Raw genomic sequence first — 12,265 nt, forward strand, 5'->3', positions numbered from 1 at the left:
AAAAATAAAACACTTGATAGTGTGTATTGACTTACCTTTATGCAAAAAAAAAACGAGGCAACTATTTGTAAATCACGGTTGTCATATGGATTTTTTTACTCCTTCCGAAAGCAAGTTAAGCTATTTAATTGTTTTACTACCATATTTTCACAATTTCGGAAATAAAATTTTCGCTGTTTTCCATGTGAAAATTTATCTAGTGACAACAAGACAATAAAGAATCTTTAATAAACTTTAATCTTAGTGAAACTTTTACGAAGAACCCGGATAGTTATTTTTATGGACAACACAACTCTAATTTACCTTCTTTAATTATTCATTTTGATCTTTTTGTATTTTTTCTCAAATAAATTTTTCAAATACCCCAATATTGTCTCCTTATATTATAATATTAAAGTTCAAGTTTTCTTGCTAAATTTATTATGAAATGTTTCATGTGTCTTAAACTGTTTCCTCTATATACATGTGTAATATATACAGGGTGTCCCAAAACGACTGCATAAACTCTGCACAGCTAGATTCCTCGTTGGGAGTACATAAAAACTGTCCAAAGAAGCGTTCCTGTACGATCCATCGTTTACGAGAAAAATACGAAAAACAAAGTATGACGTCACTGCCGGTGCAAGAAAAAAACACTTTATTGGACATATCAAGAACAGTATTTGCATATCTCTCCAGACGATAATGTTTAAAATGTTAAAATCTTACATCTGCTTTAAATTCTGCATAGTATACTGCTGTTGATATCTATACAGAATAATAAACGCGGCTGCGTGTATGTCTGTTTGTCTGTCTGTCTGTAATCAAAATATATCACCCCAGAAGCCTCGCCCAGGCACGAAACTCGGCACGAAACTCGGCACATAATTGTGTTTTGACATAATGAAGAAGTAATTTTTTTTCTTTTTCAAAAATTTGGTTTAGTTTTTTAGTTATCAGTCATTTTGTAAGAAAATCTATGCTTTTTCGTCTTCAAAGAGCCATATTCAAAAAACTATTAAAAAATGCATATACTTTTCTCCACTCTTATAAATGTAAACTAATGCGAACCTTACAATTGAAATATTAATTTTCGACAACTTAAACCAATAATATACGAAGGAATTAATAATTTAATTGTAAGGTTCGCATTAGTTTACATTTATCAAAGTGGAGAAAAGTTTAACTTTTGTNTGCGAGTTCATTTAACAGGAGAAGTCTTTGCTCAGGAATTTGCCAACAATCTTCTAAGACTTGGAAATGGTGATATTAGTGGCGATAAAGAAGGGCTTATAGATGTGAAAAATATTGGAAATCGTGTTGCTACAACCGACGAACTCAAAGAAATGGTTTTTCCTAATATTCATGAAAATTACTGCAACCCTCAATGGCTATGTGAAAGAGCTATCCTTTCTCCAACAAATGATATTGTTAACGTGATAAATAACAAACTTTTAAAAAAATTACCTGGTGCTCTGGAAATTTACAAGTCGATGGACGCTGTCATGGAAATAGATCAAGTTGTCAACTATCCGACAGAATTTTTGAACTCATTGGAACCACCTGGAGTGCCTGCACATAAATTAGAATTGAAAATTGGAGCACCAATTATGCTTTTAAGAAATTTGGATCCACCTGCATTGTGTAATGGAACAAGATTGATTGTGAAAAAATTGATGCCTATTGTTATTGAAGCGATGATTATAACAGGACAGTCAACAGGAAATAGTGTGCTTATTCCTCGCATCCCCATCATATCTTCAGACAATCCATTTCAGTTTAAACGACTTCAGTTTCCTGTTTGACTTAGTTTTGCGATGAGTATAAATAAATCTCACGGACAATCTTTAAAAGTCGTTGGTCTTGACTTGCAGAAGCCCTGCTTTTCACATGGACAGCTTTATGTTGGCTGCTCAAGAGTTGGTGATGAAAGAAACTTATATTTATTGGCACCAAATGGAAAAACTAAAAATATTGTTTATAAAGAATAGGAAGAATTATATACTATCTGTATGCTGACTGACACAAGTTTTATTTTATCGCTGTTTCTTAAATATGTTATTAACTGCGTTTTAATTTTCAGCTATTGTCCAATGATGATTTCGAAAGCAACTTTTGTATGCTTTTACAATTTCTGGGGCCTTTTTTTTAAAAAAAAGAGAAAAAAAACAAGTCTCCACCTGATAGTTATATTATAGGTTAGGTTACCATAGCAAAGTTATATCTTCAAGCATCCTCAAGAGCTATAACACATCTGCAGCAGAACTGGATATGAAGACAAAATTGCCGGACAGGAACACTTTAATTGTCCACTAATCTTCAGATTTCCTGCTATGTTTTAAAAAACTTTATTTATGAAAACCTTTAGCGTGGGGGACAGCTGGCAGCCCCTGGCGGCTAGTGTTCAATAAAGTGTTTTCTCTTGCACCGGCAGTGACGTCATACTTTGTTTTCCGTATTTTTCTCGTAAACTATGGATTGTACAGGAACGCTTCGTTGGGCAGTTCTTATGTACTCCCAACGAGGAATCTAGCTGTTCAGAGTTTAAGCGGTATATGTATATATTACTGTATATGTTATCATGCAGTAAGGCTTTAGAGTGGACAACTGACTAAAATATTTAAAAAATTATTAAGCTTTTTTTAAAAACCATCTGTTTGTCGTCATTTTTCCACCTAGAAGAAAATTATCGAAATCAATGCCTTATTCATATTTTTTAGAAATTTTTATAAGTCTAGATGATACAGCATAGGAGTAAGTTTTCAAATATTAAAAAAAATAGACCACAAACGATTTTCATCTCCTCAAAACTGAAGCTTTAATCCATACTGACGTTTTACGCTACTTTCAGAATAAAAATAGTGGGCGCTGGCAAAAGATAGGTCAAATTTGATCTAACAGTCATGCATGAGTAACTCTTGCTAACTCACACCATTTGTGAAAACATTATTATTCCCGAAAACTTATCATTTTATGTCACTACAGAGCCACCGAAAAAAAGCCTTACTAAACACAAATAAAGGCTTCGTATTGTTGATTTGCTAGCTTTTTTTATCATTTCATTATATGTTGAATGCAAAAATGTTTGTTTAAAATTAAAGATCACAATGTAAAGAAATAAAAGACGTGAATTTAAAGAGGGTTATTTAAACATATAACCTACTGAAAAGGTTTTCACCAAATTTATACTGGTATTTAATAACCTACTACCGGTATGTAAAGGAACATTGATTTCTTCCAAACGGAAGTCATTTTTTCACATACTGACAATGATGAAATCCTTTCTGTTGGATCTAAGACAATGTAAAAATAACTACATCTTTTTCTCAAAAACATTTAACCATAAGGACTTTAAATTTTTATGGAGACAAAATGAACTTTTTTACATATATTGAGGAGAAAACTTGACCTGTACAGATTTTTTATTTTACCTTCAAAACAAAACAAAACTATTGATTGAACAATACTGCATGATTGCAATTCTACGTTACATTATCAACAGTCTTATAAAAATACTTAATGAATTTAATGCTCATCTCTGAATATTTAATTATGCGCAATTAATATACAGTAATAATTTCAGCGTTATAACGTAACTCGATTTCACCCGTAACGTAACCCGATTCACACAAGATATTTCAGATATATTTAAGTTTCTCCTTTAATTTTAGCTGAGTTTTCTAAATTTTAACCAGGTTACTATACATGCCTAGTTTTAGTCTCGGTATAGCCAAAATATGGCTCTTATGCCAGAAATTCACATCAGTCAATCAATCGAAGTTAAAATTAGTGTAGTTTCTGAGAAATCATGTGAAATGAATTTTGTTTCTGTAAATACATGTGAACAATCACATTTTGAGAAAACGTTGATTTAATGTAGGAATTGTAATGCATCTGTTTGCTTACATTTTAAATATATAAATTTCCAGTTTGGGTAAGCACGAAAATAATACACTGATGGAAAAGTATTCAAATGAATATTTACAAAAAGTAAGAATTTGAAAGTTGATTTTTAAAAATTGTGAGGAAATTAACAATAGTAACTGTATAAGATTATTTTGCATTGTTTATGAAAGATTCAATTTTTTTTTATTTCATTTAAAGTAACCTATTATATTGATTTATTACATTCTATCGAAGTTATTATAAACTATATAGAATATAAAGCTATTATAGATGTCATTAAATTATTGTTTACATTCTATGAGATCGGCGACATTATAAACTATCCATAAATTATCAGGTTGTTATCAATGTCATTAAACAGTTTATTAAGTTTTATCAGAGTCATTATAAACTATCAATATATTATAAGACTATTATCATTGTCAATAAACAATTTATTAAATTTTATCACAGTCATTATAAACTATCAATAGATTAAAAGTCTATTATCATTGTCAATAAACTATTGATTACATTCCATCGGTGACATTATGAGCTAGTGTTGATAGATTCTATCGGAGTCATTATAAATTATAGATAGATTATAAAACTATTATCGATATTATTAAATTATTGATAGCAATTTATCCGAGTCATTATAAGCAATAAATTTCATATCTATTATCGATGTCATCAAACTATTGATTACATTCTTTGAGAGTCATTAAAAACTATTGATGTCGAATTCTGGTAAAGAATAAAGTACCGTTTTGACGAAAGTTATTAGGATTCGTGACGGAACAGATAAAAAATACCAAACAAGAATAGGAAAGAGAATCGAACTGACTTGATTAACCTAATTGTTGCAGAATTAAATTTAAAAAACAATAGAATTTATAAAACAAAGTTAACTTACTATACTATTTCATTTCCTTAGTAATGTTTATTATTTTATTTAAAAAATGTTTATCCTGATAGCTGTGCATAAATAAATAATAAATAAAGGAGTTGAATAAATCACAATGGGAAGTTTGTTTAAAATTTGTTCCTTTTTAATATTCATATTTCCTGTTGTTGGGTTGTCTTTCTAGGAAATGAGGAAGATTCTGTCATTATGAGTTTCTTTAAATTAATAGTTAAAATGCTTGAATCAAAATATGCGTAAATACGGTCAAGCTCTAGTTTATTATTATTATAAATACTTTACTGTTAATTTCTTAAAACACGTTTGATTTATAATTAAAAGTGATGCAGCCATAATACTGCCAATGCCATTTTTTTCTACAGATTGATACTGATTGAATTCGTAGGTTTTCATTAATTTTCATTCAAAAAAATGTTCGGACGTGTATTTTTTAAGCCTTGTTAAATACTCGATAATCTAATACCTTGTAAGTGTAATACCCTATAATTTGAATAGGTTGTTTGGTTGTTTCACTGTTGTTTAAAAGAGCTTTATACAGATTAGAGAGATTTATACAGATTATGTGGTGAGCGTTGTTTATGTTAACTTGTAATTTCGAATTCAATTAACGAAATAGGAGACTCTAGAATCAAGCAGTGAGACAATTTTATTTGAGTAAAACTTGCCAGGCAGTGTTTTCACTACAGCGCGAGAACACGAGAATCTCGCATATGTTTTTCTTTTCTCACATTAAGAAATGATTAACGCGAGAAGTTCTCTCACTGAATTTATCAATTTTAAAATGCACGAATCTCTTGAATTTTAGAAAAAAATGTAGTCTTCCGCCATTTTGAAAAAGACATGAAAACAACTACGACAAGTCTTGAGAAAAAAGTGAGTTCTTTATAATAAGTTGTTTAAAGTATCTCTATTTTTCGCTGTTAATGAATTACCAAACTCCCTCATCGACAATTTAGAGCAATTTGTAAAAGTTTAAGTCTGTGAAAACTAATCTGGAAGACCTAACAAAGAGTATGAACATGGAAATAACTTCAAACAACTTCACTATTCCATAACAGAAATAATTGAAGAATCTATGCTGGCAGATGTAGAGGATAGGAAAGTGTGTGCACAATGCTACAAATTTAATTAGTGATTCCGAATAGTACAGCATCTGTTGCAAGGTTATTTAGCCCCCAAACCGAATTAAAGCAAAATATCGTAACAGATCGATTGGTAAGCATTTGAGTAAACCTAATGAGAATAGCTAATGAAAAAGTAGATACAGAACGTTTTCCATATGATAATGCCGCAAAAATATCCAATGTTCAATGGTTTAGAAATTAGAAGATGTTAAAAATTTATTACAATTAAAGAAATATTTTTTTTCCAAGTCTATTCGTGTTTTTGTAATTTTTAGAAATCTCACTTAACTTTTTGAAATCTCACCCTGTTTTTGAGAAAGCGTGAGAAATTCTCTCCCATTTTTTTTCTGTAATGAAAACACTGCAGGCTCTAAATTATACGGAGATTAAAGCTAAAGAAACCTGCCACTGTTAATCCAGAATAAATAGCAGTACTGCAGCCCTCAGAAATGCAGTTACCGATGTAAAATTTTACGTGCTAATAGAGCTACCTTAATTAACTTGACATGAGTTTTTTCAAAGCTTGAATTGACATTATTGCAATTTTAGGTACATTTTTCGAAAAAATTTTCTAACTTTTGTGACTTTACTTTACTTCCTGTTTTGCTAAACAAAAACTTCAAAGCTTAAAATGCTCAAAGATCTTGAAAAACTTTTTAAATAATCACTAGGATTAGGCATTTTCCACTTTTTACTCCTCAAATGCTGATTGCTATTAAATGAAGATGATATAGATCATCTCATCCCAGATCAACATACTTGCATAAAGCAGTAATAAATAGAAGAACAAATAAAATATCAAAATTTTTATTTTTATTTTACACAGATTTTAAAATTATGCTTTATCTATTTACTTTGACACATTTTTTTATCCATTTCGTTGTTATTACAAGAAAATTCAGTGCAGACAATAAATATAAATTTATTGTTAATACGTTATTATAACAAATTATAAATAAAATTGTAAGAGAACAATAGAAAATTACGGATTTTATAGTTTTTGCAGCAGTTAAAACAAGTTGACTCATAAACATCTCTTTAGATTTTGATTTGTTAAAATTTATTATTAGTTTTCAATGCTGCGTCTATGGTTGTGAAATAAAATACGCGTATTATTAATCACACTTTATAAATATTTCCTTCTGGTTTTGGAGCAATTTAAACTATATTCTCTATTATATCAAATAAGCTACCAACATCTTATTGAAATTTGTAAGAATTATATGAAAGTTATTATCATTTAAATCAGTGACAAATGAAACCACCTACCTGCTAAGAAAAAGATCTGACAAAGTTCCAAGAACACTTAATGAGGCTTAAGTAATTAATATGACAGTGCGAATTTTGCGTGAGTGACGTTTAAAATTGCAACACAGAGAAAAAGTTAAAGATTCAGTTAAACATAGTAACAAGAAACTTCATATAACATGACTTAAACTTATTCTGAAATTTCTTTAAAAAGAGAAAAATTTTATATCAGTTTGCATCGAATAAGTGCAAATGTTAGTTGTCAAATATCGAATTATTCTAATTCTTATTTTTTCTATGTTAATACGAGGGTTGCTATTTATATTTCTGGCCTAATAATGAAAAAACAAATATGTAGGATCGAAATTGGTTTTATTGTTTTTCAAAATGTTCTCCATGATGATCAATACACTTTTGCATGCGTTTGAACCAATTTTCAAAGCACTTTTTCCAGCCCGATTGAGGTAACTCCAAAACATGCGTTTTGAATGCATCAACCGCTTCTTCGGGGGCTGAAAATCGTTGTCCACGTAATTTATTTTTGATGTGTGGGAATAAGAAGAAGTTATTGGGTGCCAAATCAGGGCTGTACGGCGGATGACCCATCAGTTCGATCTTTCGCTCCGTCAGAAATGCCTTTGTTTGAGTCGATGTGTGAGAGCTCGCATTGTCATGATGAAGAATGATTCGCCTGTTCTTCTGCTTTTTTCGAATTTCTCCGATGACTTCTGGCAAACAAATGGTCGTGTACCATTCAGAATTGACCGTCCTGCGTTGCTCTAACGCCACTGTTGCCACATGACCGTTAATGCCGAAGAAACAGGCAATCATTTGTTTCGATGTGCTTCTTCCTCGAACAACTTTTGTTGGTTTTGCCTCGTCTTGGAAGACCCATACAGTTGATTGCTGTTTTGTTTCCGGCTCATATGCATAGATCCATGATTCGTCACCTGTGTAGATGTTATACACAGCCTTTGATGTACCTTGAACGTATTTTTCCAACATTTCCTTGCACCAATCGACACGAGCCTTTTTTTGAGCGTTTGTCAGATTATGCGGGATCCAACGCGAACAAATTTTTTTTACGCTCAAATGTTCATGCAATATTTTATTGATGCTAGTCATACTAATGTCCAAAGACGCCTCTATCTCACGGTATGTCACATGACGATCTTGCTTTATCAGTTCACGCACAGCATCGATCTTTTCTGGCACAACAACGGATTTTGGACGACCTGCACGGGATTCGTCCTGGATCGAACATCGACCACGATTAAATTCGTTATACCAATTTTTTACAGTGCTGTAGGATGGCGCTTTATCGCTGAATAAAGAATTAAGTTCATCGAAGCACTCTTGTCTTGACAATCCACGTCGAAAGTTATGAAAAATAATGGCACGAAAATGTTCACGATTCAAATCCATTTTTTGAAAGAGAAGAACTTTTCAATTTTACTGTCAACAACACAAATGAAGCTATAATGGTAAATCATCTGCTGAATTTATGTTTAAAAATATCAAACTTTCGATTAAAATCGTCTGTGGTCGCCTAGCAACACTTACTGTTGCCAAGGCCAGAAATATAAATAGCAACCCTCGTATCTATTTCCATAAAGCATGAAAAGGAAATGATTTAGAATCGTTTTTTTGTTGCCAATTCATTCTTATTGGCAAGAAAATCGCACGACATGGTTCGTTAATTAACAGAGAAGATCCAGATGTCCAAAAGGTGCTTGGTGCTATATAAACTAACAAAAGCAACAAAAAAAACTGTCCTTTTTATTTTTCAATAACTTGTACTTTCACGAGTGCTTTATTCACATTGCCGTTTTTTTTAATTTTTTTTAACCCTTTTTTTTTTTTTTGCTGAAGTCTGAGATCCAGATCAGCATAAAATGTACAATGATATTTTTTGCACATTTCTGCATCTCTTATTTAATGGCATTTATCGGTATAAGTTTATTTACCATATTTTCTTAGCATTCTTTTATATTATTACATTTTTGAATTTATTTATTATTCCTAGTTAACAACTTCAAACTAAATAAAATGTGTTTTACTTTATTGTAAAATTACACTATATTACCTTATTACATAAATATTTTGAGAATTGTATTTTACTTAACAGTTTCACAAAACCTGTAAATAAGTTTTTTTAATATTTATTCTGAACTTCAGTCAACATGTATTTGCAAAGATAATTAATACAATAATGTAAAGCACTATTTATATTACTAATTATCCTTTTTAGCATAAAACATTCATAGTATATGACATTCATTGTTAACATTCATATTTTTTAACTTACCAAATAATAAAAATACAAAATTGCAGATATTCTTCAAAAAACAAGTTTGCGTGATAATAAATAAAATAGATTAGATATTAACAGTTAATAAGTAAATAAACAAGAGTTGAAATAAATAAATTTTTCAGTAGATATAAGTATATTTCAGCAATATTAACATTCGTGTGTATATATACACTGAAGAGCCAAAAAAACTNGTCATGTAAAAGGATTGCCTGCGGTCTTCCGCAGCTTGTGTGAACTTACCTCTGTTATGTAAATAAATGTTATTATTATTATAGTTCATCGTAGTTCAATTCGTCGTAATCGTGCACACAGCTCTTAGATCGGTTACTGCTGCTACAATACCAGGTTATACAGATTTAAGTGAGTTTGAACGTGGTGTTATAGTCGGCGCACGGGAGATGGGACATAGCATCTCCGAGATAGCAATGAAATTTGAATTTTCACGTACAACCATTTCACGAGTATACCGTTAATATCGGAAATCCTGTAAAACATCAAATCTACGACATCTCTGGGGGTCGGAAAAGCATCATGCAAGAACGAGATCAACAGCGATTGACGCGAATCATTAAACGTGACAGACGTGCAACCCTTCCACAAATTGCAGCAGATTTCAATGNTATATAACACCTAATATATATATTTCAGATTTAGATGATTACAGTAGTAGATTGAATGTTGGTGTCACTTAAAAAGAGCAGGAGACTGCAGTTGCGATTAAGCTAAAATGTGGTGAGTAAATTTTAAAATTATTTTTTGCATAAGAATAAAAAACTATGGAAATTACGAAGTCCTTTAAATGCTACCTGAATTTGTTGCATTTAATTGCAAGGATTTAGTTTTTATTTACAAAACTATTTTTATGTAACTCAACAATTTTCGGTAGAAGTCCGGGAAAAAATCCATAACTCCATAAATTGCCCATTTCTCTTTATTAAATATGTAGCTCACTCATAAATATTTAGGTTTCGACTATTAAAAATTAAATTGTTCACTATGAAGCGCCATTGTGTCTTTAAGTTTTCCATGCAGTGTAACTTTTAAATAAACAATCCCAGGAAACTTAAGTGGTAAGATCTCTTACTTCGATTAAAAAATTTCATTAACTTCAAAAATATGCAGATAGAAATTTTCATTCTGATCTGTCGACTTTTATATCCATCTGCATATTTTTAAAGACAATGTAGTTCAGTACATTCAAACTCGTTTATAACAAAAAACCATGACATATATTGTAAGAAGCATTCAGATTTAACAATTAAACAGTTAACAAATTGTTATTTTAATGTTTCATCGCCTGGTTAAATCTACGTAATTACATAAATTACTCCGTTACATAAATCGTATTTAATGGCAAAACTTTTCGTTTATTTCTTGAAAACAATTTTAAAAGAGAGAAAATATTACTAAGCAAACCATTGAATAGATTCTATACCGCTATTGTACGTGTATATTGTCCTGATAAATATTTGCAATACGCAGAGTCTGACAGTGATTCGGAAGAAACTATTATCTCACTCAAATTCGAAGTTTTTTTCTTGAATCAATAGCTGTTAGTTGTGTACGGTGCGCCAAAAAAGGACCACCCAGAATAACTTTTGATCTAATGATTGGATCCTCACGTTCTAGGACTCAATCTTAATTGCTCGAGGGGGTGACCTCAAATGTGATAATTAACAAGTGCAGACGATATTTTAAGTAGCCACATCCGACACAAAAACGTACCTTCTCTGAATTAATATACCTTTTTTTTTAACGAATTCTGATCTCCAAAATATAGGGAGAAGCCGCAATATGGGAAATAGGGTCCTAATATTTTTGTCCGGAGAGTGCTCCAAAGTTTGAACCCCTTAATGTTAATTTTACTTCTTGCGTATTTCGCTATATCTCGAGAACTTTTTTTGTAAAGTATGCAATTTTAGCACCATTTTGAAGAATATAACTTTACATGGTAAAATGCAAAATTTAATCAAAGTCGCTTGAATTGTTCTTGAGAAATTGGATTTCAAAAAAGTCAGATATTTAAAGTTTGACTTTTCAGGAACTATTCGACTGATTTTGCTCGTATTTTGCATTTGGCCTTGGAAAATTATATTCTTTGAAAGGATACAAAAATTCGCCTACCTTACAATTCAAAATTTTTTCGACCACTCTTAAGTAAAATATTAGCAAATAATTATTTACTAAACGTTACTTTTTGCATGGAATTATCTTTGGATAAACTAATTTTATAGTTGTGAGTAAAAAATTTTCAATTCACTTGAAAAGTTCTCGAAATATCTCAAACTAATCAATAAAGTAAATGTATAATTAAGGGGTCCAAACTTTACAGCGCTCTGCTGACCAAACTATTGTGACACTATTTCCTAGATTGCGGCTACCCCCTACATCAGAAATCCAAATTCGTCGAAAAAAAGAGGCATGTTTATTCAGAGAAAGTACGTTTTTATGTCTGATTTTGTAACTTAAAATATCGTCCGCACTTATTAATAGGCCTATTTGAAGTCACCCCNAAGTCCCCCCCCCCCCCCGATCTATTAAGATTTTTTTTACTTTTTTTTATTTCCAATGAGCTGCACAATGAGTCTTCCCGATGAGCAGACCTAGTGCGTTCCACAGAAGTGGTATCCACTCTTTCAAGACCACCACAATGGGTGAGATACCGTTGGTCATGTTAATTTGGACGTCTAGTTTCTGCCACACTAGATGGCCGCACCGAGACTCTATTTGGATGCTAAAGTGCACTAGGAATTTAATTTTGCCGGAAATGCCAAGAATTTGATGGCGTCC

The sequence above is a fragment of the Parasteatoda tepidariorum genome, chromosome 7, assembly GCF_043381705.1.
Source record: "Parasteatoda tepidariorum isolate YZ-2023 chromosome 7, CAS_Ptep_4.0, whole genome shotgun sequence".
Classification (NCBI taxonomy): Eukaryota; Metazoa; Arthropoda; class Arachnida; order Araneae; family Theridiidae; genus Parasteatoda; species Parasteatoda tepidariorum.